We start from the raw sequence: 23,672 nt of genomic DNA on the forward strand, positions 1-23,672 counted from the left end.
AAACAAATCATTCAGAGCCAACAACAATAACTATGTCATTCTGAGTTCAACCAACAGATGGAGCCATCAGAAATCTGGATTTCTTCATTACTTCAATGTCAATATTTGTATACCTCAGTAATTGCCAAAGAGGACAATATAATGTAATAAAGAGGAAAATTATGTAAAAACAAGACAAAACATAAATGTCCAGGGGCAAGTGTTTCCTATTTTTTTTTTTTTTTGTATTTTGTTGTTTGCTTCAACTTTAAACCGACATCTCTTTTCATCATCACCGTCTTCTCGACTGTCTCCAGTTTAAAAAAAACTCTCCACTTCCATGTCTTTTGGTTTTGTCTCAGCAACAGAGCTGAGACAATGCTTTCAGGAGACATAGACTTGAATATTACATGTTTTCAATCAGTGTTCTCTTGGATTAAAGTGATAAACAATAAAAAAAAAATGCAATATAAACAATATATAGTAATATAACAATATAAAATATCCTAAGAAATTATTGTTGGCTCATCTTTACTCTGGAACAATATGGAAAGATTTTACATTAATGTTACTGAACCAGTTTTCTTCCTCATTACAGGAAACAAACATGATGTGATGAAGTCCACTAGATGGTGATAAACAATGTGGGAACATATTACATTAAATTAGTCACAGTGTGGAGAAATGGAGTATGGAGAAATCAAACTGTAAGTGCTGTCCTTGATTCTTATTGTTTCTAAATGCATTGTAAGAAAAATGAACCGAGGAAATTGAAGTCAAACCGAGTTCAGAGGCCTCTTAGCCAGTTGACTAGTTCTGAGGAACCTCCATCAATAAACTCAGATTATAATCAAACTGCTGCCAAAAGTAACATAAAAATCTAAATCAACAAGCACAATGTGATCACAGTGATCCTGCTGTTCAGAAATATACAGATTCTCACCTGCTGAACTCACTTCAGGTTGATTTACACACATTCCAGCTTTGTGTGTTCGGAAAACATGTAGCTGCTCGTTCTTCACTTTTTCATTACTCAACTTTTCTTCCTCCTTATAAGAAACAAACAGGATGTAATGAAGTTCTACTATCTGTCCACTAGATGGTGAAACCAACACACCTCAATTGTTTGGTTTGCATTTAGTTTAGTATTTTTCTTTAGGAAGATTTTCATGATTGAATAAGTAAGCAAAAACGTAAAAGCTCAATTTTACTGAAGAGGAAACAATGATTGATCAAATGACAAAATAAAACACACATTTTTTGAAAGCCCAAGTTCTGACCTAAATGAAACAAGGTGGATGGCAGAAAGTAACTTTAAAAGAGAACACTGTTAGTCCTGAGCGACAGATTGTTGGGGGAATGAAAAAGAAGCAGTCTGATCTAAATCTGCTGCGTAGAAATACATTACTGCTCACAATATTAGTGTGCGATGCTGCTGGAGGAGGAGAGGGGACCCTGCTGCTCTCTACACTTGATGATCTATCGCAATCACACAGAATAATAATCTGTATGATGTAGATCATGCATGTTTCTGTTTATTTGTATAAAGATCCTTATCATCATTATTATTATTAAAGTGCACAGTGACATTTACTCAGGATATAATTATATTCATTCTTATTAAAAAAAAAAAGAATTCCTCAGACTTCACTATCTTCAGTTCAAGTGAGTTGTCAGATGATATTCTGCTGGTTTAACTGATATCATGCTGATGTTTTCAGCAGTAAGTTCATGTCTTTATCACAAACATTTGAAGAGATCTTGTTACGAAGTCACCACATCATCCACAACCAACCCTCTTTATCTGGAATCTGAACAGGGAGCTGTGAGGAGTTTGATGGTTCATCATCACGATTAAAACATTCACTGACTGCAACATTTAAATTAATATAACAGTTTCCTTTAATAGTGAACATTAAACAGAACTGAGCAGTTTGTGTTCTTTTATCACTTTGTCTATCTTCCTGTCTTTTTGTCATGTTCTTCAACTCTTCAACAGCCCTTCTCAGTTAGTTAGTCTTCTTTATATATCTGAGAAGGTAGCTGGTTGAAAATGATCATCATGGTCTCAGATATGAGCATCAAACTGTCAGTTTTCAAAGAAAATTTGTAAATATAAATATCTTATGTCATTTTTTGATTTGTAGTAGTGAGATGGAGTGAAGTTCAGTATTTTATACATAAATATAGCTAAATCTTTGAATATTCCCATTTTGTTGACTTGACAATCTGTGTTTAAATCAGTTCAACATTCACTGACACAAACAGGATGAAGGCTGTTGGTTATGTTACCTGATGGTCGAACTGATCTTCATGCAGCTGATGAGTGAAGGTGAACTTTAACTGCAGCTTCCATGAAAAAACTAAAGACAATATATAGACATGTATATCTGACAGTATATCGGAAAATATGGGACAATAACATGATCCTTCATCCTTTGATACTATCAGACATTACGGTCTGTTCTCAGCTCAGCTGGAGTTTTTCTCTGTTCGTCAAAGTGAACTCTGACCTCCATGTCTCAGTGTCTCAGTGTCTCAGAAGTCCACTGTGAGTCTTCGTCCCTCCACAGTCCACAGGGACAAACTGACAGTGAAATAATAATAATGTTAACACTCACCGGCCTCAGCCTTCAGTTTCCCTGCTTCTGCTCCGACAGCTTCAAAATGGAGGCTGAACTCTGAACACTTTTCCTCTCAGCTGCTGCGGTTACTGGAAATCAGGTGGTCCCATCTGAGTGTGTGTGTGTGTGTGTGTGTGTGTTCCGTCTATTGTGTGTGTTTCCTCTGTTATGGGTGTAACCGGATTCCACTGGATGCGGAATGTCTCCAGAACTCCTCCGTACTCTCACCGATAAATATAAAGAGAACCAGATGATATTTATTGGGTCAAATCAGTAATTTATCATCCCTCCACTTACTCCTGCTTTGGTATTCCACGCTGCATCCTTTTTATGGGTGTCTTTACCGGATGTGGCGGATGATGGATTATTCTGTGATTTGGTCTCCTCGTCCATGGAGTCAACGGGATGACCTGTTGATTTCAGGTCTGTCCCCGTCCAGGTGTGTTTTGTTTTTGAAAATACACTTCGCGTTATTTTCCGTCCCGCTCGACCTGTTCTGAGAGTCTGTTATGGGCCGTTTTCCGGCATCCGGAAATATTCGGACTATTTGGAGCTGACGGCTCCTTCAAACAATCTATCCCACGAAATAAAACTTTATTGATTCAGTCTGGTCAGCAGAATATAACCTGATGAGATCAGCAACATTAAACTGATGTTTCTACATGAATGCATCACTGATTCTAAAACCATAAACTGAACATGAATCCAGCACTCAGCGTTACAGCAGCACACCTCTGTTACTGTGGAGCTGTGTCTCTTTTCTACTTTATTATAGATGACAGAAAAAAACTCCAGATAAGAAGCAGCTGTACATGCAGTGACTCGTTCTCCTGCTCAGGTATCGTCTCTCAGGGTGTCATGTGTGGCTCAGTTGGTAGTGTGGAGGCCTGTAGAGGCTAACAGCTGAAATCCTGAGGTTGCTGGTTCAAAGGTCATCCTTTTCATCGGCCTCATCCACGGTGATGAGTCTGCCGACAGACAGGAGGTGACCACTGTTGTATCACATGGAGAGCAGCTGTGTTTTATATTACAAGCAGCAGAGTTTCTAACATAACACATAACACATAAGCTGAGAATCAAACACGTTTTTAGTGGCTCCCTTTCGTAGCTCAGTTGGTAGCGTGGAGGACTGTATGTGATTTCCAGCGCCTTGGACTGCTCGGCCACACTACCACACACATTAGTCAGCTTCACTGCAATAATGCCACATGTCTCACATTTTCTAACTCCTCAAAGCTGTGTCCAAATGTTTGGAGCAGAGAATGGCAGAAAAGATGTCCTTGAAGCGTCCCGGACACACAACCAGTCAGCGTGCAGCATCCAACCTCACAAACTCTCAAGTCCCGCTTCTTTCTATATTGGCATATAGTGAGCCAATAAACAAAAAAAAGTAAGACTTCCACCTGGAGTCTATCTGATGCCCACCAGGGGGGCGGGTCCATGGTTTTTGAAAGAAGTCAGATTGCATTGAATGGGGTTTCAGATGAGGCTTAAAAAAAACTGAAAGATACAACAGGTATAACTCAGGGTGCAGCTCCTACATTGTCAGTTTCTGTAGTGGAGTAGTTGTCATGGTTGCCTCACATTTAAAAGGTCTTTAGCACAAAACTGAGCAGAAGCAACTTTGTTTTTCGATTGTGTTTCTGCAAAGGAACGGAAGTCAAAGTCGACTGCACAGTGTCTTCGCTCTGTCACATGGAAGACTGTGGTTACATTCCCCGATGGGGAGGAAGCCCGTCTTTACTTGTACAAAAGTTTAGCATTCCTTTCAAAGACGTTGCATCCTGGCCGACTTCAATTTGGATTTCCATCAGTGGGACTAGAATGTCTGTGGCATGAACTTGGTTGTCTTGCAAGCGTGTTTAAAGTGCTCTGAGCCAAATATGAATCAGACAGTAGTCTACATGTGATTCTTAATCATTATTGTAGTATATCAGTCTGGTTGTGTTAACTGCAGGATGGTGACAAGTGAAGCAAGCGCAGTAGTAATTTTATGGCTCATGCTGTGTTTGGGAGAAGGAAATTTGGTGATTGGCTGCTTTTCACAGGAGACAAAATTTGGTAAGAGTGATGATGATCAGTTACTTATGTTGAAATATTTTAAGATCCTCTGTACATCTTTAGACTTCAGCGTGGTGCTGTGGCTTAGTTGGTCAAAGCGCCTGTCTAGTAAATAGGAAATCCTCGGTTCAAATCCCAGCAGCACCTCAGTTTAAGGTTGTTGAGGAAAAACTCATGTAACTTCTTCTGCAGGAGTTCCATTAAAATTCTCTGACCAATCAGTTAATTGCACAGTCTTCATGTCTCCCTTTGGCACATCCTGGAGTTTTGTGGAAGAGGTGAAACCAAACCAGGTACTATCCAACAAAAACAGCTGAGTACAGTGCTGTGGACTTCAGCCGATAACAGGCTGAATGATTCCACAGCCAATGCTGTCAGCTGGTTAAAGCAGCCTGTGTTTACATCCCAGCAGTTCCTTGTTGAAGAAAAAAAAAACTACTTTTGGGTTTTCATCAGCTGTAGGTTACAATGATCAATATTAAAAGAAACAAACACACAGTGACTTTTTGCTCCATCACTGAAACAGGAAAAGTCATTTCCACCTCCTGCTTTGGAGCGTTATAACAGCTCTGCAGCAAGCTGAGCTCTCTGATCTGTACAGGTGAGCCATGAAGGCCAGCACGTACTTTGGCCTGTGAGCTGTGAAGCATCGGACACAAAGACACAAAAAAGACAACACATGATGCCCTGAGAGACGATACCTGAGCAGGAGAACTAGTCACTGCATGTACAGCTGCTGAGTTTTTTTCCAGTTTAATGTTGAAATGATGATTTCATCAAGTTATATTCTGCTGACCAGATTGAATCAATAAAGTTTTGTTTCAACACGTCATCACTTAAATGTTGGTTGTATTTTGCATTTGTCAGCTGAATCCAGAGTGACTGAAATGATGAAGTAAATCCAGGAAAGGAAAAACATTTGGCTCTGAATCTCAATGTAGATTTGAACAAAGAGCTCCAGGTGAAGAAAACAATGCTGTCTGTTTCCAGATGATGAAGAACTCAGTTCTCAGTTGATGCTCAGTTATCTCCATCTAGTGGACAGATGGTAGAAGTTGATTCCTGAAAAGAGGAAGTGACTTTTCCTCAGATCAAACTGTTGAAGGAGAACGAGCAGCTTCTTCCTCACTGACTCACTCAACTTCTGTCTCCTGGGTTTGGATTTGAGCCTCTTTCTCAGGAGCACACACAGAAAAAATAAGATTTTCTATTCCAACAATATACGTGATGTCCTCGTGTATGAATGAATGTTTCACTGATGCACAACTCCACAACGAGACTGTGTGACGTCACTGGAGATCAAAGGCATTTCCTGCCTTTCATTGATCTCCCACGCGACACAGATTCATACGTCACTCTCTCACGTTCGCTCCAAATGAATGAGTGCAGTTTCTGTAGTGTAGTGGTTGTCATGTTTACATCACACACTAAAAGTCTCTTCGCAGCTCCTCGTTAGTATAGTGGACAGTATCTCTGCCTGTCACGCGGAAGACCGGGGTTCGATTCCCCGACGGAGAGAGCACGTGTGTTTTTCTATAATATGTTATTAACCAGAGTGATAGAAGTAAACAAAATGGCCACACACCCACAGGACTCCGTTGTAGCTCATGAACCACGTGACCACCCCGCGGTGAGATCAGGGAGTGTCGGGACTCTTCTCTCTCTGTCTGTCTGTATCATGTCAGAAACTCTGAAACACTCTGAACTTCTTTAAAACACGGTGGATTTACTGATATGAAAGTGTCCAGCGGTCCATGATGGATTATTATAGAAAGATATCAACTTCAAATACATTGTTGAATATAAACACAGAAATTAAAATAATCATCAGCAGCTTTTTTCTAATGTTAAAATGAATGAAGTCAGATCACAGACTGTTGTGTTGTTGATGTCTGGTCCTCTGCTCCAGGTGGAGAGTCCTTCAGTTTGTGGAGGATTTCACGGGGGCTTTGTGTGCTTTGCTGTAAACCACCCCAGATGGAACCCACAATCCCTGGCTTAGGAGGCCAGTGCCTTATCCATTAGGCCACTGGGGCAGATGTGACAATAAGTGAATGGCTTCGAAGCCCACCAGGGACCTGCTCTGTTTAGTTTAGTCCCAGACAACCCCTTCTGGTTCCATGGTGCGTCTGATTTCGGATCAGAAGACTGAGGGTTCCCTAACTGTGTCCATTTTACAGAAACCTCTGCTGCTTGATGCTGCCTTCATCCTGATGAATGTTGAAGCAATGAAATATGACAAGAACAGACAATAAACTGACAACAGGACATTAAAATGGGCCACACTCAGACCCCACATGGCCCAAAGGACAAGGTGTTTAGACCGAGGCTTTGAGGCCCTGGCTACAGTAGACAAGAGAAAATGTAAATGCACGGTCCTGTGTTTAGCAGAAGGAAATTGGTGAGTGCCTTTTCATAGGAGACAAACTTTGTTAAGAGTCATGAGAGTGAGGCACTTCTGTTGGCTACAAGACATTATGGGCTCGACTGGGATTTCAACCCAGGACACTTCCTGTACTACAGCTTTTACCGCAATGATCAATATTAAAAGAAATAAACACTTGAAATATGTCACTGTGTGTAATGATGTCATAAAATATATTATTTTTACTTTCTGAATGGAATAAAATGAAATAAAACAAATCTTTGATATTATTTCAGTGTAATCACATGCACCTGAAATGGGGGGCTGTCTGATAAGCAATTCACTTTGGAACAGGTCAGGAATCAAAAAGTGGTTGAATATATTTATCTTATAGCTTTTTGAAGGAATGAAATAGTTCTGTTTCATCCCTTTTACAGTGATTAGTAATCTGTCACTGATTCCATTTTAAAGTAACTTCCCCAACACTGTACGACGGTGCTGACTGCTGCAATAATGCTGCCTTTAATAGAAGTTTAGGAACATTTGATGAAAGAATACATTTTGATGATGATTGGAAATGTCTGTTTATAGTTTATCACTTGTTAGGATCCCCGTTAGCTGTCACTGAGGCAGCAGCTACTCTTCCTGGGGTCCAAATGAAAATGCAAATCTGCAGTCAAACAGGTTCAGGTAGATGCAGAGTCCGACATTAAAACAAATCACTTTACCATCAACCTCAGCTGCAGTATACACATTACACTTCCATCACCAGATCCTCTGTATATACATGTACTTCAGAGTGGCTCTGTGGCTTAGCTGGTCAAAGTACCTGTCTCCTGGGTTTGAATCCTCTACCACTGAGCTACATCCTCTTTGGACCTTTACTGAAGCACAGAGGCTCTGAGCTGCTGCAGCAGGTGAAAAGAGAAACTGTTTCATGAAGCCTCCTCTCTGCTCAGGGGTGGATCACTGTTTTTGGGGAGAGTGGAGTTACTGTTATATGTAGTCACTATCCCACTAAATCAGAAGACAGAGGTTCCACCGAGACTTGAACTCAGATCACTGGATTCAAAGTCCAGAGTGCTAACCATTACACCATGGAACCCTGCTAGGTGCTAGTTTGAGGTTCCAGTGTCGAGGGATGTCACTGATGGAGCCAAACCGTCTCCACTTCTTAAATGGTGAATGTGTGCTTCTGTGGTTTTTTTTCTTTTGCAAGAAAATGTAAAATGTTTACTTCTTCTACGATACAGATACAGACGTTTTACGTTTACTGCAGAGATGACTTTCTGCTTAGTTGAGGTGATGAGGAGGAACTCCACTGAGAGCGAAGCACTGCTGGGGTTTGGATGCAGGATGTCCTATTTACAAGACAGACTCTACTCTCAGACTCTCTTTGAAAATCTGAGTATCCGGTTCCAGAACAGTTGATCTTAGTTGGTTCATGTTCACGTTGAGTTGCACGTGTGCACAACCTCTATAAAAAGCCATCATCAATGGAGATCCAGTTATTTCAACACAGTGGAGTTGGAGGTCTTAATGCAGGCCCATGGAGAGGATGAGCACGTTTCGCCGTAAATGTAACAGCTGCAGTAGCAAAGGAGAAACAGCATGAGAAGAAATTACTACCCGAGTCAACGTATAAGTTTGGATGTACTCTTCGATTGATTTTACATTTAACTTTAAGAGATCGTAGTTTACAGTTATAAATATAAATGGGGATAAAATCTGATTTTCATTTCATTTCAAAACTCTCGAGTGGTGAATGCACAACTTCCTGAACTTGTTTTCAGAATTGCTCCTTTTCTTTCAGCTCACTTCTAAAATTAATTTTATTTTACATTTTCTTGCTGAAGATAAAGCAGAGAGGAGGCTTCATCCGACAATTTGCATGCAGTCATATGTGTAGAGTGGACAAAAGGAGGTTGTTTCCATTTTCAAAGGACAGAGTGGCAGTTTTTCTTTCAGGACTCTCAGTGTTCCGTTGGTAAGACTCATGTTCCACCAAGACTTGAACTCGGATAGCTGGATTCAGAGTCCAGAGTGCTAACCATTACACCATGTAACCAGGGAGGTGTGGGTGTTCATGCAGATATGAAAGGAATTTTAGTCTTTTAAAAGTGTGGGCGGTCAAAAGTTGACCAAAATACCTTTGTCCCCAAACACACCTTACAGCAGTAGAGGTGAAAGAAAAAGGACATCTTTTTGCCATTCTCCGCTCCAAACATTTGGACACAGCTTTCCATCTGAGCTGCAGAAAGAACAAGAACAGTAACCACACAAGCATTTCAAAATAAAAGCCAATTTAGATTATTATTTTATTTCTCCACTTCTCCAAAGTCCCACAATGAAGGTGGTTATTAATATTTTTTGTTTTCATTGAGGGGAAGTTAAAACAGACCAGGAACACTAAATAATGGGCGGGGGGTGAAAACAACAGGAGGGTTAAAGAGCAGTGTTAATGGGCAAAAACAAGCAGAACTGTCGCAGAACATCCAGCAGAAATGGTGCCATCCAGCCGAAATAGCTCAGTTGGGAGAGCGTTAGACTGAAGATCTAAAGGTCCCTGGTTCAATCCTGAGTTTCGGCATCGGAGGTGGTACCTGAGTGAGGTTCAAACTCTGTTTTTTTTTTTTTTTTTAACCTACATTTCCAATATTCTCCCTCCTCTTTCAACCACACCATGAAATATTGTGAGGGTGGATGCGTCACGCTGACTGGTTGTGTGTCCAAAAGGCTGTCAAAGGCGCCTTTTGGACACACAAGAACACAACACACAACATTGAAATGAACCTGTTTAAGTTGGAGAACCTTTCCTTAGTTCTTATTCTATACAAATGTGTGTGGTGTGGCCGAGCGGTCCAAGGCGCTGGATTTAGGCTCCAGTCTCTTCAGAGGCGTAGGTTTGAATCCCGCCAACAGCCCAAGCTGTGCATAATGTGATATGATCTTACATCCAGTCACCTCCACCTTCATCCTGTCATGTTGAGTTTCTAAAGTGGGGACTGAGCTGAAGATACAGATAAAACAATCAAAATTGGCTTTCTTTTTGAAATGCTTCCATGGTTGTTCTTGTTTTTTCTGTAGCAAAAAGTTAAGTCATTGTTTTAAGAAACAATGCCTGGTATAAAAGGTGTTCATGGAGAAGACAGAATCTGTGATGTGTTACACTAAGTGACTTTAACTCCATAATTAAAAAACAAAGCTCAGGGAATGTCTTTAAAAGGACCCACAATAGCTGCTGAAACCCGGGATTGAAACAGGGACCTTTAAATCTTCAATCTAACGCTCTCCCAAATGAGCTATTTCAGCACAGCACACAGTGGAAATGACTTCTCATTATTGCTTCCATGACCTGGAAGTGGAACTAAAGGTGTGTCCCTATCACCGGCCTTGATAATGATAACTGAGCACCAGTGAGTGCTCTCCTCCTCTTAGATGAGTCCTAAAAACAGCACTCAGCTGTGTCTCTCCCCAAATGGGAAACTTGGTCCATAAAAGGAAGTAAACATTGTTGGCAGGATTTGAACCTGCACGGGGAAACCCCAATGGATTTCTAGTCCATCGCATTAACCACTCGGCCACAACAACACATCTTCATTTTTATCATTTAATATGTTTTGCTGTGTTTGAACTCCTTAACGCTTTGAGCTACAGAAAGAACAGGAGCTGTCGCACCACACAAGCATTTCAAAATAAAAGCCGATTTAGATTATTTTATTTGTATCTTCAGCTCAGATGTAGGCAAAGCACAACACTGTCGTCAAGAAGGATCTTTTCCACTTCGGTGACTCAAAGTGACGGTGGCCACTGGAGAATCCAGCGTCTTGGACCGCTCGGCTACACAACCACATACATCTGCTAGCTTCACTGCACTAATGCCACATGTCTTACATTTTGTGTCTCCTCAAAGCTGCGTCCAAACGTTAGGAGGAGAGAGTACCAGAAAGATGTCCTTGAAGCATCCTGGACACACAACCAGTCAGCGTGCAGCATCCAACCTCACAAACTCTCAAACTATATTTCATGGTTCTGGTGAAACCAAAGTCGAGGAAAAGGACAGCACAACTGTACGAACATCAGCATGTCGTGTTCATGGAACAGACCCTGGCTTCAGGTTTGTAGACAGATTAAATTTGTTCTCCAAAGAACGGAAAAATGATGAGACAGGCAACAGGCAATGTGTTGCACTGATGGTGAGAGTTGAATAGCAGCCTCATCAAACCGACTGACTACAGAGGTGATGCCCCCTTGTTGCAAAAATCAGGGATTGACTCCAAATATCCAAAATTAACTGAAAAAAGGCTCTGCTGTCACAATAAACACATCAAAACTGAAACAATTAAACTGTATAGTGTGAGCACATATTCATGGGTGTCACAATATACTTGATGTCCTCACGTATGAATGAATGTTTCACTGATGCAGATTTTTTTTTTTGACATTCCTTCGGTTCCTGTTTTCTGCTCAAGTGATATTTTTATGAGCTCTCTTCGGTACCAAAGCATCCCTGTGACCTTACTGTGACCTGTGGATCTCATTTCTGCCAGCCAGAGTCTGTTATGAATGATAAAATCTGAAAACATTCATGGAATACATAGAAAACAGCATCACAGAGTGACAAATATTGTTAGAACTTTATAGCAAAGTATGTCACAATAAGTAGAAAATATGTTGATAGACCGACAGCATAGGTCTCACTTTGAGCGATGATTTAGAAAATAATGCTCAATGCTCATTTTCACAAAACTACAATGGATCACAGTTTAGTTCTGATAAAGTGAGTAACTTACAGGTTTAATCCATTTTCAGTTTCATCACAGCATATTTTAGGCATAATACAACAAATTGTCACATAATTTCTGATGGCAAATAAAAAAAACAAAAAACAAAAGCACATGTTTCTATAAAGATGAATTAGCAGAACAAAAGTCACAATTTTTTATGCGTTTTATTGAAATTCTTTGACAAAACCTTTTTTTCTGGTATATATGTCACTGACTCAAACACAAATCAGTGAGGACAAAAAACAACAAAGCAAAAGTAAAAACAAATTACCAAACATGTTACAGTTTACTTTTGGTCAACCAGCAAAGATCCTGCAGTCACCTGCTTTGGTCTTTCTCTTCTTAACATTTGTCACAACCAAACGGTTTCCCCTCTGTATGGGCCTCCATGTGAAATTTCAGGTTTCGCCTTAGTTTAAATGTTTTGCCACAAATATCACAGCTGAAGGGTTTCTCTTCTGTGTGGACTACCATGTGTGCTTTAAGGATTTTCTGTAGTTTAAACCTTTTCCCACAAACATCACAGCTGAAGGGTCTCTCTCCTGTGTGGACTACCATGTGTGCTTTAAGGATTGTCTGTACTTTAAACCTTTTCCCACAAATATCACAGCTGAAGGGTTTCTCTTCTGTGTGGACTACCATGTGTGCTTTAAGGATTTTCTGTAGTTTAAACCTTTTCCCACAAACATCACAGCTGAAGGGTCTCTCTCCTGTGTGGACTACCATGTGTGCTTTAAGGATTGTCTGTACTTTAAACCTTTTCCCACAAACATCACAGCTGAAGGGTCTCTCTCCTGTATGGACCGTCATGTGCATGTCTAAGCTTCTCTTTCGTTTAAACCTTTTCCCACAAATATCACAGCTGAAGGGTTTCTCTTCTGTGTGGATTACCATGTGTGATTTAAGGGTGTTCTGTAGTTTAAACCTTTTCCCACAAACATCACAGCAGAACAGTCTCTCCCCTGTGTGGACTGCCATGTGTAGTTTTAGAATATCCCGTCGCTTAAATCTTTTGCCACAAAATGAGCAGCCACACGGTCTCTCTTCTGAGTGAACTACCATGTGAGACCTAAGATGGGCCTTCTTCAAAAAAAATTTCCCACAAACATCACAGCAGAACAGTCTCTCCCCTTTGTGGACTACCTTGTGACTCTTCAGATCCCACTTTTTTTTAAACGTTTTCCCACACTCAGGGCAGCTGATGGGTTTTTCATTACTGTCACATCCTATAACATTTACATCACCTTCATCTATTTTCACATCTAACTGGGCCACTCTGGTTTCATTAGAATCATTCTCACTGATTTCAGTATCAGAGGAGTCTGAGACCTCTTCCTCTGGATCTGGATCTGGTTGAAGAGGACTCTGTGGATCACAGCTCCTGGCCGGTTCATTCATCTCTTCATCCTCACTCTTCACCTGAAACGGCCTCACAGGGTTCCTGGTCTCCTCCAGTCCTGGTACCTGGTCCTCCTCCTGTTCCTGTTTAAGGACTGGACTCTCTGAATCCTCCGGATCCGGACTGGAGGGGAACTCAGCAGGAACCTCTTTTTTCACCATCAACTGCTGAACATCTGGAGGAAACGATTCAATAATGAATCCTCTTTATTAGCTACAATATGAACACAGTTACTCCTCCAGCTGCTTCATTCTACATCTGCCAAATACAGTCCTCAGCCTTTCTCACTCATAAAAACAACCGACCCGTTTTGTGGATCAGGACTCGGGGCTGCAGCAGCTCCAGCTGGCTCCTCTGCCGGTCGATCTCCTGCCTGAAGCCCGAAGCCTCCTCCTCATATCCAGCTACCATTCTGTCCACGGCCGCTAAGATCTCCCGGCAGGCGGCGGTGAGTCTGTTGGTGACAAAACCCCGCAGGACTTCTGCTGTGGACATTTTACCTTGTTCACCTTTCAGCTGAGGGACAAAAGACCATCAGTCCTGTTTGTGTGCAGCAAATATACGGATATTACCAGTATGAGACACTTTATCAAAACATTTCCTATATTGTTTTTCTAAACATTGATTCAATGTGGTCATTAACCTGCAATATGCCCTTTAAGGTAACATTTGTGACTTTCTAACTACTTTCTTAACCCTCCACCCTCCATATCATTGATAAAACTTGCTGACTTGTGATTGAACTCTGAAATCACCAACATTACCCCAACTAATAGCACTTACTGCTCTCAGAACAGAAGTCTGTGCTTCAGTTGGGGAAACGTTGGTGACAAATGCACTAATTCAGCTGATCTGACGAAATGTATTAATTTTTGTCCAAATTTCATCCAGGACAACCCCAAAGAGAAGCACTTGTAGAAAAGGAAGTCTTCCGTCTTTTTATTTGAAATGATCATTGTTGCATTCTAAGAAGAAGTTGTTGTCTTTGTCAGTCAGCACTGCTCCAACAAGTAGCACTTACTGAATTCAACAGTCAAGTCAGTGCTCAAGTTAAGGTACAATTTTTGACTTTCAAACTACTTTCTTAACCCCCAATTGATAAAATTATAAAACTTGTTGTCCTGGTGATTGAATAAAAGACAGAATTGCATTCCTCATTTTTTTTGTCCAATTTCCATCCAGGACAACCCCAAAGAGAAGCACTTATGCACAAAGACTTCATGAGTGTCTCTGATTGGAGTGATCTGAGTTAGATCTGAAGAAAACATGGCTCCAAGAATTACTGTTGTTTTTGTCAGCTTTCATTTTTACCTCACTTAGGATCTTCTCCTCAAGAGTCTTTGCATTAACTTCCCAGTCGTGTCCAATGGACTCCCTTTCAGGCTTTTACCTGAATTTATCTTCTACCTGAATGAAACCACTCCCACAGCTGCCTGCCTACTTTGTTCGGGCGGTTTCAATGGTCTTGGTAATGGTTTGTAATGAAGAACACATTTAGTCCATCGGGAACAGACAACGATCCTCTTAAATTCATGAGGACCGTTAGCATATGATGAGAGGACTGTTAACTGCAGTGATTAGGGATCAGGGTTGTGTTGTTGCAGCTGATCTGAAGAAATCTATTTAAAATAGCAAATCATCATAATTTTTACTGAATTTCTGAGCAGGACAACCCCAAAGAGAAGGATTTATGTAGAAAGGAATAATTGTAGCTGTCTGAGTTAGAGCTTGCTGTTGTGTTTGTCAGTCAACAAGTAGCTGAGCTGTGTAGTTGTGTTGTGCTACACACCAAACATGTCCAGAAAAGACAGACTGTTCTGTGTGTTCACACCATGATTCCTGCCATCACAGTTCACCTTTTGTGTCTTACTTTTGTTATCCTTTCCAAAATTTTATTTGATGGCACAGAGTGACACGAGGCACTAATAAAAAAAGGAGGGGGGCCTGAAAGTGTGACTTGGTTCCCATCGTTCATATTAAAGAGCCGTTCAAGAGACTCTCTGTGATCAGCTTAGGGTTAGCTGTCATGTTTCTAAAAGCATGTCTGAGGAAACAAAGCGTCAACAAGTGTTGAAAGCTTTTGATGGTGTAGTGGTGGTCAGTCATCATTGGTGGTTCATCTGTAGAATTCTCTCCTGCCACGTGAGAGTCCAGGGTTCAATTCCAGGCCAATGCAACATAAATCTTTACCAACATTCAAATGTTAGAAACTCGGTGCTTTCTGGAATGTAAAACTCAGCTGCTCTCCATGAAAAGCAGCAGTCAGCTCTGCCTGGATACAACAGTGGTCAGGGCTGTATGATGTATGTTTATACTGAAACACTGACAGCTCTCCTCCATCTCACTCTTTTACTTACTCTGGGTTCCAGGCCTCGTTGGTGCAGCAGGCAGCACGTCAGTCTCATAATCTGAAGGTGGTGAGTTGGCGCCTCTCACCACTTCCAGTTCCATTTCCAGGCCATGGAAGCAACAATGAGAAGTCATTTCCACTGTGTGCTGTGCTGAAATAGCTCAGTTGGTAGAGTCTCTGGTTCAATCCTGGATTTTAGTACCTGTGGTGTGTACTTTAGAAGACTGTCTTTTTTAATTAATGAGAGATAAAAAGCTATTTCGGAAATGTCAAGGTGCCAAACAAACCAACATTTTCTACCAACATTTAATTGAGGAATCAGTTGAGGATGAGGACAGATGTGAATTAAAGCAAAACAAATTCATCAGTAAGGATCTTTCCTAAGAGGGCCCTCAGACAAAGAAGCTGGGTCACAGCACAGCACAGAGGATTTGAACCCACAGATCCAGAAGAGACTGCAGCACAGCCTGCTATGAGCAGAGTGGAGCAGTAGAAGTGTTTTGGGCCCATAATACAGAAGTTGATGGATTGAAACCCTCCTCTGCTATTCTAACACAGTGGCTGAATGTCATTTATCACTTTCTCCAGTAATGTGTACAGTTGTCACTGTGCTCAGTGACTCAGTGATGCTGTTGGATGCTTATAGGGCCGCCGTTCTTAAAGTGTGGGCTCCACCCCACTGGTGGGGAATAGAGACATGACAGGTGGGGCTTTGTTAATGCCTTTCTTTATGAACAACAAAGATCAGAAATTCAAAACAAAACACCCCCACACACACAAAAAGTCATCAGTAACACTTAACACAGAACTGGTCCTTTCCTTTCAGCTTACTTTTAAGTTTTATTTTATTTTACATTTTCTTGCAAAAGAAAAAAAAAAAACACAGAGCACACATTCACCATATAAGAAGTGGAGACGGTTTGGCTCCATCAATGACATCCCTCGACACTGGAACCTCGAGCCAGCGCCTTTGATAAAGATCAGCTAACAGCCCTGTGGTTCCATGGTGTAATGGTGAGCACTCTGGACTTTGAATCACGCGATCCGAGTCCAAATCTCGGTGGAACCTGAATCTTACCAGTGAAACGCTCTACATGCGTGAGGAAGTGCAAATTTTGAGCCTCCACGCGATCTAATCAGGCAGTCATTGTGTATTGTGAACTCACTTTGATGGGCTAATTTTCAGCAAATTTTTCGGTTAATTTTTCAGCATCCGTCGTCAGAATGGCCGAGCGGTCTAAGGCGCTGCGTTCAGGTCGCAGTCTCCCCTGGAGGCGTGGGTTCAAATCCCACTTCTGACAGAAGCTGCTTTTCTGTGAATAACATGCACCGAGAACAGAGAGGAGGCTTCATCAGATGGTTTCTCTTTTCACCTGCTGCAGTAGCTCATAGCCTCTGTGGTTCGGTAAAGGTCCAAAGAGGCTGTAGATCAGTGGTAGATGCCTAAAAAAAGGCCGCTCAAAGCAGAAACACTGCTCAGGCTCAAGACCAGACCTTCTTCAGGTTAAGGCGATGGACTGCTAATCCATTGTGCTCTGCATGCGTGGGTTCGAATCCCATCATCGTCGTTGTCCAACTCACTTCAGTCTGTCAATGAGAGCACTCACTGATGATCAGTTAGCATTATGAGGGCAGGCATGGGGCAGACCTTTCGTTCCACTTCCAGATCATGGAAGCAATAGTGAGAAATCATTTCAGCTGTGTGCTTACCAACAGTGCAGAGAATAGATGTCAGTGTCTCCACACCACTTTGGTGGTGTTTTGGACATCCTGCATCCAAACCCCAGACGTGCTTCGCTCTCAGTGGAGTTCCTGCTCATCACTTCCTGCATTACAGCTTTTGCTTTCAGTTTCTGGACAAAACAAAGTGGTTGTTGCTGTGTTGAGCAGATGGAAATTTGGTGATTGACCGCTTTTCATAGGAGACAAACTTTGGGAAGAGTCATGATGGTCAGGAACTGATATTGGCAACGTAATACCAAGGGCTCGTCTGGGAGTTGAACCCAGGCCCTCTCACACCCGAAGCGAGAATCATACCCCTAGAGCAACGAGGATGGGATTCCAACCCACGCATGCAGAGCACAATGGATTAGCAGTCCATCGCCTTAACCTGAAGACGGTCTGGTCTTTAGCCTGAGCAGTGTTTCTGCTTTGAGTGGCCTTTTGTTTTGATGAACATCTACCACTGATCTACATCCTCTTTGGACCTTTACCTAACCACAGAGGCTCTGAGCTGCTGCAGAACGGGAAAAGAGAAACCATCTGATGAAGCCTCCTCTCTGCTCTCTGTTTTGGGTGGTGGGTGCATGTTATTCACATGTTAAAATTCAAATAATACAATAAATTCAATAAATCCCAGCACTTCCTTGTTGTTCAGGTCTGTATTTCCTCAGTAAAAACACTTTCCCGGACTGGGAATCGAACCCAGGCTGCAGCAGTGAGAGCGCCGAATCCTAGCCACTAGACCATCAGTGAGTGTGTGGACACTAAATGTTGTAGTGTATGATCAATGCTCAGTGTGAGATTTTTTTGCTGACTGAAAAGTTCTCCCCCTCAGAAAACGTTTGACGACATTTTAAATGTCATAAATCTCCTGCTGTCAAAGGCTCGTTGGTCAAGGAGTATGATTCTCGCTTAGGGTGCGAGAGGTCCCGGGTTCAAGTTTCAAGTTCAGCCTGTTGTCATGTTGCATAGCACATTTATAAGACAATCAGACAGTAATGCTTAAGGTGGAGTCAGAGACAAATTAGAACATAACAACAGTGCAGGAGAATGGAGGGAGTTGATAAGTTTAGACTTATTCATTTTTAAATTGCAGAACTTGTTTAAGCTCAAGTCTCCTCCATTTAAACTCTAATCTGTGAAAACCTTTTCACATGCCCAAACAAATTCCGCATGGTCCCTGGTTCAATCCCGGGTTTCGGCATCGGAGGTGGTAACTGAGTGAGGTTCAAGCTCAGGTTTTTCTGACCTCCATTTCCAATGTTCTATAAAAAAATAATGTTCTTGTATATAAAATTCAGCAGGACAGGCAGCATTATCAATGGCCACTGCCTCATCATAGTCCTTGTAGCTGCTGCCTCAGTGACAGCTAACAGGGATCCTAACAAGTGATAAACTAAACAGACATTTCAAAATGTATTCTTTCATCAAATGTTCCTAAACTTCTATTAAAGGCAGCATTATTGCAGCAGGCAGCACTCTATGGTGGAGGTCATGAGAGAAAGTGGGAGGAGTCTTTGATCTCTGTGATGTCATTAGAACCTTTGTGACATCACAGAATCAGCATCTCCTTTGATGGTTACTGATGGAACAGGAAAAGGTCAGATCCTGATATAATCTTGTGAATCCACAAGTATGCCTTTCTTTGTTTGTGTATCAACAGCCTGAGCTCTGGTTCTGACTTTGTTTTGATGAACCTCATTATTTACACACAGCACATTCAGGACATTAATATGACAGTTTATTATATGCTAAAGAAACTTTGATAAGAGTCATGATGGTCAGCCACATATGTTGGGGGAATTTTCAGATCCAAAATCTTCAGCCAGGGACAAAATAATCTAAACCGGCTTTTATTTTGAAATGATTTTTGGAGGATGTTTTGCATTTAGAGCAGCCCGGCTAGCTCAGTCGGTAGAGCATGAGACTCTTAATCTCAGGGTCGTTGGTTCGAGCCCCACGTTGGGCGATCAGCAGTTTTTTTTTTTTTTTTTTTTTAGACCCAAAGTTACTGCCATCACTTTGATGGTTACTGATGGAACAGGAAAAGGTCAGATCCTGATATAATCTTGTGAATCCACAAGTATGCCTTTCTTTGTTTGTTTACCAACAGCTTGTTAGAATCCCTGTAAGCTGTCACTGAGGCAGCAGCTACTCTTCCTGGGGTCCAAATGAAAATGCACATCTGCAGTCAAACAGGTTCAGGTAGATTCAGAGTCCTACATGATGGTTTCTGAGCTCCTGCAACACCGATCTGTCTGATGAAGCCTTTTGGATGAGATGAGGACATTGATGATGCTGCTGAATTTAGGTCACCTGCACTTATGTCAACAGTCAGAGTTCCATACACAATAAGAGCACTGAAGAAAAAAACTTTAAACATGAGCTCTGTGTCACATTCATGCAGCTTGTGTAGAAACAGTTCATTCCATCAGAATGAACCTTCACCTGGTCAGCATGTCTCTGTGGCGCAATCGGTCAGCGCGTTCGGCTGTTAACCGAAAGGATGGTGGTTCGAGCCCACCCAGGGACGGTCTTTGTTTAATTCACTGGTATTATCGTTCACACTTTGATGCTCAGTTATCTCCATCTAGTGGACAGATGGTAGAAGTTGATTCCTGAAAAGAGGAAGTGACTTTTCCTCAGATCAAACTGTTGAAGGAGAACGAGCAGCTTCTTCTCTTCACATGTTTCCTCACTGACTCAAATAGATGCAGAATGTCATTTATCACTTTCTCCAGTAATGTGTACAGTTGTCACTGTGCTGCTCCTGACTCAGTGATGCTGTTGGATGCTTATAGGGCCGCCGTTCTTAAAGTGTGGGCTCCACCCCACTGGTGGAGAACAGAGACATGACAGGTGGGGCGTGACAAACTGGAGGAAATGTTCCTTTTCATTCTGATCTTTTTTAAAGCCTTTCTTTATGAACAACAAAGACATTCAAAACAGCCACACACAAACAAAGTAATCATTAACAGCCTGCATGGAGTCTAAATGAAAAGAACATCAGATGGAGACTTTTCATTTGAACATTTTAAGAAGGGTGTATTTCTTCAGCATTTTGTTGGGGTAGGTGGGACTTAAACACTGACCCTTGTGCAAAATTGCAGTTTGGCAGGAGACACTCAGAGTCTAATGCTCTACCACTGAGCTACACCGCCCATAAACACACACATATCTATCTAATCTAATGAAAGACAGGAAATGCCTTTGATCTCCAGTGACGTCACACAGTCTCGTTGTGGAGGTATTAGTTGTTGATGTTGTTCTGAAAAATCTGCATCAGTGAAACATTCATTCATACACGAGGACATCACGTATATTGTTGGAATAGAAAATCTTATTTTTTCTGTGTGCTCCTCAGAAAGAGGCTGATGTGCTGCTTGAAGTGAATCAGAGCAGCTTCTGTCAGGAACATCTGTTTGTTGCTGACAACATCTGGATTACAGATGACACATCAGACTGATATTATCTGTGTCATGGTGTTCAGAGATTTCAGCAGCTCACATCCAACACAGAGACTCTGAGCAGGCCCACCTGGTCTTAGACCCAGACCCAGACCCAGACCTAAATCCAAACCCAGGAGACAGAGGTTGAGTGAGTCAGTGAGGAAGAAGCTGCTCGTTCTCCTTCAACAGTTTGATCTGAGGAAAAGTCACTTCCTCTTTTCAGGAATCAACTTCTACCATCTGTCCACTAGATGGAGATAACTGAGCATCAACTGAGAACTGAGTTCTTCATCATCTGGAAACAGACAGCATTGTTTTCTTCAGCTGGAGCTCTTTGTTCAAATCTACATTGAGATTCGGAGCCAAATGTTTTTCCTTTCCTGGATTTACTTCATCATTTCAGTGACTCTGTGGATTCAGCTGACAAATGCAAAATACAACCAACATTTAAACGATGACGCTTTGAAACAAAACTTTATTGATTCAGTCTGGTCAGCAGAATATAACCTGATGAAATCAGCTGCAACATTAAACTGATGTTTCTACATGAATGCATCACTGATTCTAAAACCATAAACTGAACATGAATCCAGCACTCAGCGTTACAGCAGCACACCTCTGTTACTGTGGAGCTGTGTCTCTTTTCTACTTTATTATAGATGACAGAAAAAAACTCCAGATAAGAAGCAGCTGTACATGCAGTGACTAGTTCTCCTGCTCAGGTATCGTCTCTCAGGGCATCGTGTGTTGTCTTTGTGTGTCTTTGTGTCTGATGCTTCACAGCACACAGGCCAAAGTACGTGCTGGCCTTCATGGCTGACATGTACAGATGAGTTACCTCAATGTAAGTATCATAGGTACAGCACACAGCTGAAACATTTACTGTTCAGGGTGGAATACGGCACCTCGCTCAGTGCTTGTCCAGGCAAGAAAAGGTTCAGCTGCCAGCTTGTTATATCAACAATGTGTCACATTCTAAAGCAATGCACTGCTGGGACTTGAACCCAGGAGCTCTTGTATACTAGACAGACACTTTGACCAGCTAAGCCACAGAACCACTCTGACATACATGTATATACAGAGGATCTGGTGATGGAAGTGTAATGTGTATACTGCAGCTGAGGTTGTTGTTGTGGTTTGTTTTAATGTAGGACTCTGCATCTACCTGAACCTGTTTGACTGCAGATGTGCATTTTCATTTGGACCCCAGGAAGAGTAGCTGCTGCCTCAGTGACAGCTAACGGGGATCCTAACAAGTGATAAACAATAAACAGACATTTCCAATCATCATCAGAACAGATAAAAAACTTTATGACATGGACCACTTAAGTTGGTGACAGGTAGAACATCATGTTACTTGATGTTACTTCATTACATTTGAAAATTGTAAGGTTGGTGTATTTCATTGGCATTTTTTGGGGGGGCAGGTGGGACTTGAAAATTAATCCTTGTCAGAAATGATTGAGCAATAAAGAACAACGATAAACGAGGGGAGAGGGGTGAACAACATTAATGGGCTGGAAAACTGTATCTGTCATAGAAGAAGACATTCATAAAGAGTTAAAGCAAATTCATTTCAAAATGTCATATGAGGGGCTCGTCCAGGATTTGAAACTGGGAACTCTTGCACCCTGAGTGAGAATCATACCTGTACACCAACAAGCCCCGGAAGGAGGAAATGTTGATAGTGTCCATGGTTTTGCACACCACAATTGTCATTCAACAACATAATATGACTTTTTTTGTTGTTTATGCCTTTATTGCTCACTGCTACAGTTAGTAAAATATAAAACACATATGAATTCTATTTTAATCTGTTCATTTTAAATTCCTGATCTGGTGGCCGCTGCAGCTTTTTTCTCATGTTAAAATGAATGAAGTCAGATTTTGTTGATGTCTGGTCCTCTGCTCCAGGTGGAGAGTCCTTCAATTTGTGGAGGATTTCAGTGAAAATAAAGGATGAGGTCGTGTTGTGTGTATAGTGGCAGCATAAAGACTGGGTCCCGCTGTCTTACGCAGGCTGAACTACAGCGTCTATTCACGGGGGCTTTGACCTGCTCCGTGTCCGACCTGGGCCGGTGCACCCCTCCTTAGACGACCTGGTGATCCCGGGCTCCCCCCGGAGCACCATATCGATACCGAACTTAGTGCGGACACCCGATCGACATAGTCCGCTGCAGCCCAGAGCTCCTGAGCTCAAACGCTCCTCCAGCCTCAGCCTCCCGGTAACTTGGATTACAGGCGAGGGACACACTTCCTGATCGGACTTTTAGCCTTTATGGCAGTGACGTCACAAAAGGCAGCAGCGCTTCAGACTCACACATCACTTCAAACCTTTGAGGAAGTGACACACAACTGTGAGGAGCACACGTGATGACCGACACAGACGTGGTTTCAGAGACAAACAACATGGAAGTGAAGCGCACACTTTTGCGCTTCACTGCGCTTTTTGTCATGCTTTCTTTTATTCTTTTGAGTGTTAATATTGTAGGAAGGAATTTACAGTTACAGATGTTGATGTTAAGGTTTAAAACGTACACAAATGCCGGGAGGGAGGTCTGCTAATCACCGGAAGTAGAATGCATATTTTATTTTGTAATCTCCACTTACCGTCTTGCGCTGCATATTACTTCCTCTTGCTCGCGACTCTCCTTCCAGAAAATTACGCATTTCTGAGGCTCTTTGTATTTTTTTTTTTTTGATCGTTTTTGTTGTGCAAATTGAAGTAAGTTAGATAAAAATACTTGTGAAGTTGGTGTAATCACAGAGTTAAGTTGTAAAACTATATATTTTGTTATTTTCATGCATAATCTCGCTAATTAGAGGAGAAGTGGAGAAGCATGAGTTGCTCGGCTGCTACTTAGCTTATAACGCCAGAGTGTGCTATTGAGACTGGATGCTAACAGGAGCCATGTAGTGACTGTGTTCATGGTGTT

General features: G+C 41.8%; 8 non-coding genes across 8 annotated transcripts; 6 read left to right on the plus strand and 2 right to left on the minus strand.

The window, feature by feature from the left end:
- Window positions 1-4,737: 4,737 nt before the first annotated feature.
- Window positions 4,738-4,811, plus strand: trnat-agu (transfer RNA threonine (anticodon AGU)). Its single transcript has one exon. It is a non-coding gene; the product is annotated as a tRNA-Thr (tRNA).
- A 1,299-nt stretch (window positions 4,812-6,110) lies between these two features.
- trnad-guc (transfer RNA aspartic acid (anticodon GUC)) lies at window positions 6,111-6,182 on the plus strand. The gene has a single exon. It is a non-coding gene; the product is annotated as a tRNA-Asp (tRNA).
- A 1,880-nt stretch (window positions 6,183-8,062) lies between these two features.
- Window positions 8,063-8,134, minus strand: trnaq-uug (transfer RNA glutamine (anticodon UUG)). The gene has a single exon. It is a non-coding gene; the product is annotated as a tRNA-Gln (tRNA).
- A 1,412-nt stretch (window positions 8,135-9,546) lies between these two features.
- On the plus strand, window positions 9,547-9,619 carry trnaf-gaa (transfer RNA phenylalanine (anticodon GAA)). The gene has a single exon. It is a non-coding gene; the product is annotated as a tRNA-Phe (tRNA).
- A 919-nt stretch (window positions 9,620-10,538) lies between these two features.
- Window positions 10,539-10,620, minus strand: trnas-aga (transfer RNA serine (anticodon AGA)). The gene has a single exon. It is a non-coding gene; the product is annotated as a tRNA-Ser (tRNA).
- Window positions 10,621-16,783: 6,163 nt separating this feature from the next.
- Window positions 16,784-16,866, plus strand: trnal-cag (transfer RNA leucine (anticodon CAG)). The gene has a single exon. It is a non-coding gene; the product is annotated as a tRNA-Leu (tRNA).
- A 2,317-nt stretch (window positions 16,867-19,183) lies between these two features.
- Window positions 19,184-19,256, plus strand: trnak-cuu (transfer RNA lysine (anticodon CUU)). Its single transcript has one exon. It is a non-coding gene; the product is annotated as a tRNA-Lys (tRNA).
- Window positions 19,257-19,746: 490 nt separating this feature from the next.
- trnan-guu (transfer RNA asparagine (anticodon GUU)) lies at window positions 19,747-19,820 on the plus strand. The gene has a single exon. It is a non-coding gene; the product is annotated as a tRNA-Asn (tRNA).
- The last annotated feature ends 3,852 nt before the right edge of the window (window positions 19,821-23,672 follow it).

The sequence above is a fragment of the Echeneis naucrates genome, chromosome 2 (assembly GCF_900963305.1).
Source record: "Echeneis naucrates chromosome 2, fEcheNa1.1, whole genome shotgun sequence".
NCBI lineage: Eukaryota > Metazoa > Chordata > Actinopteri > Carangiformes > Echeneidae > Echeneis > Echeneis naucrates.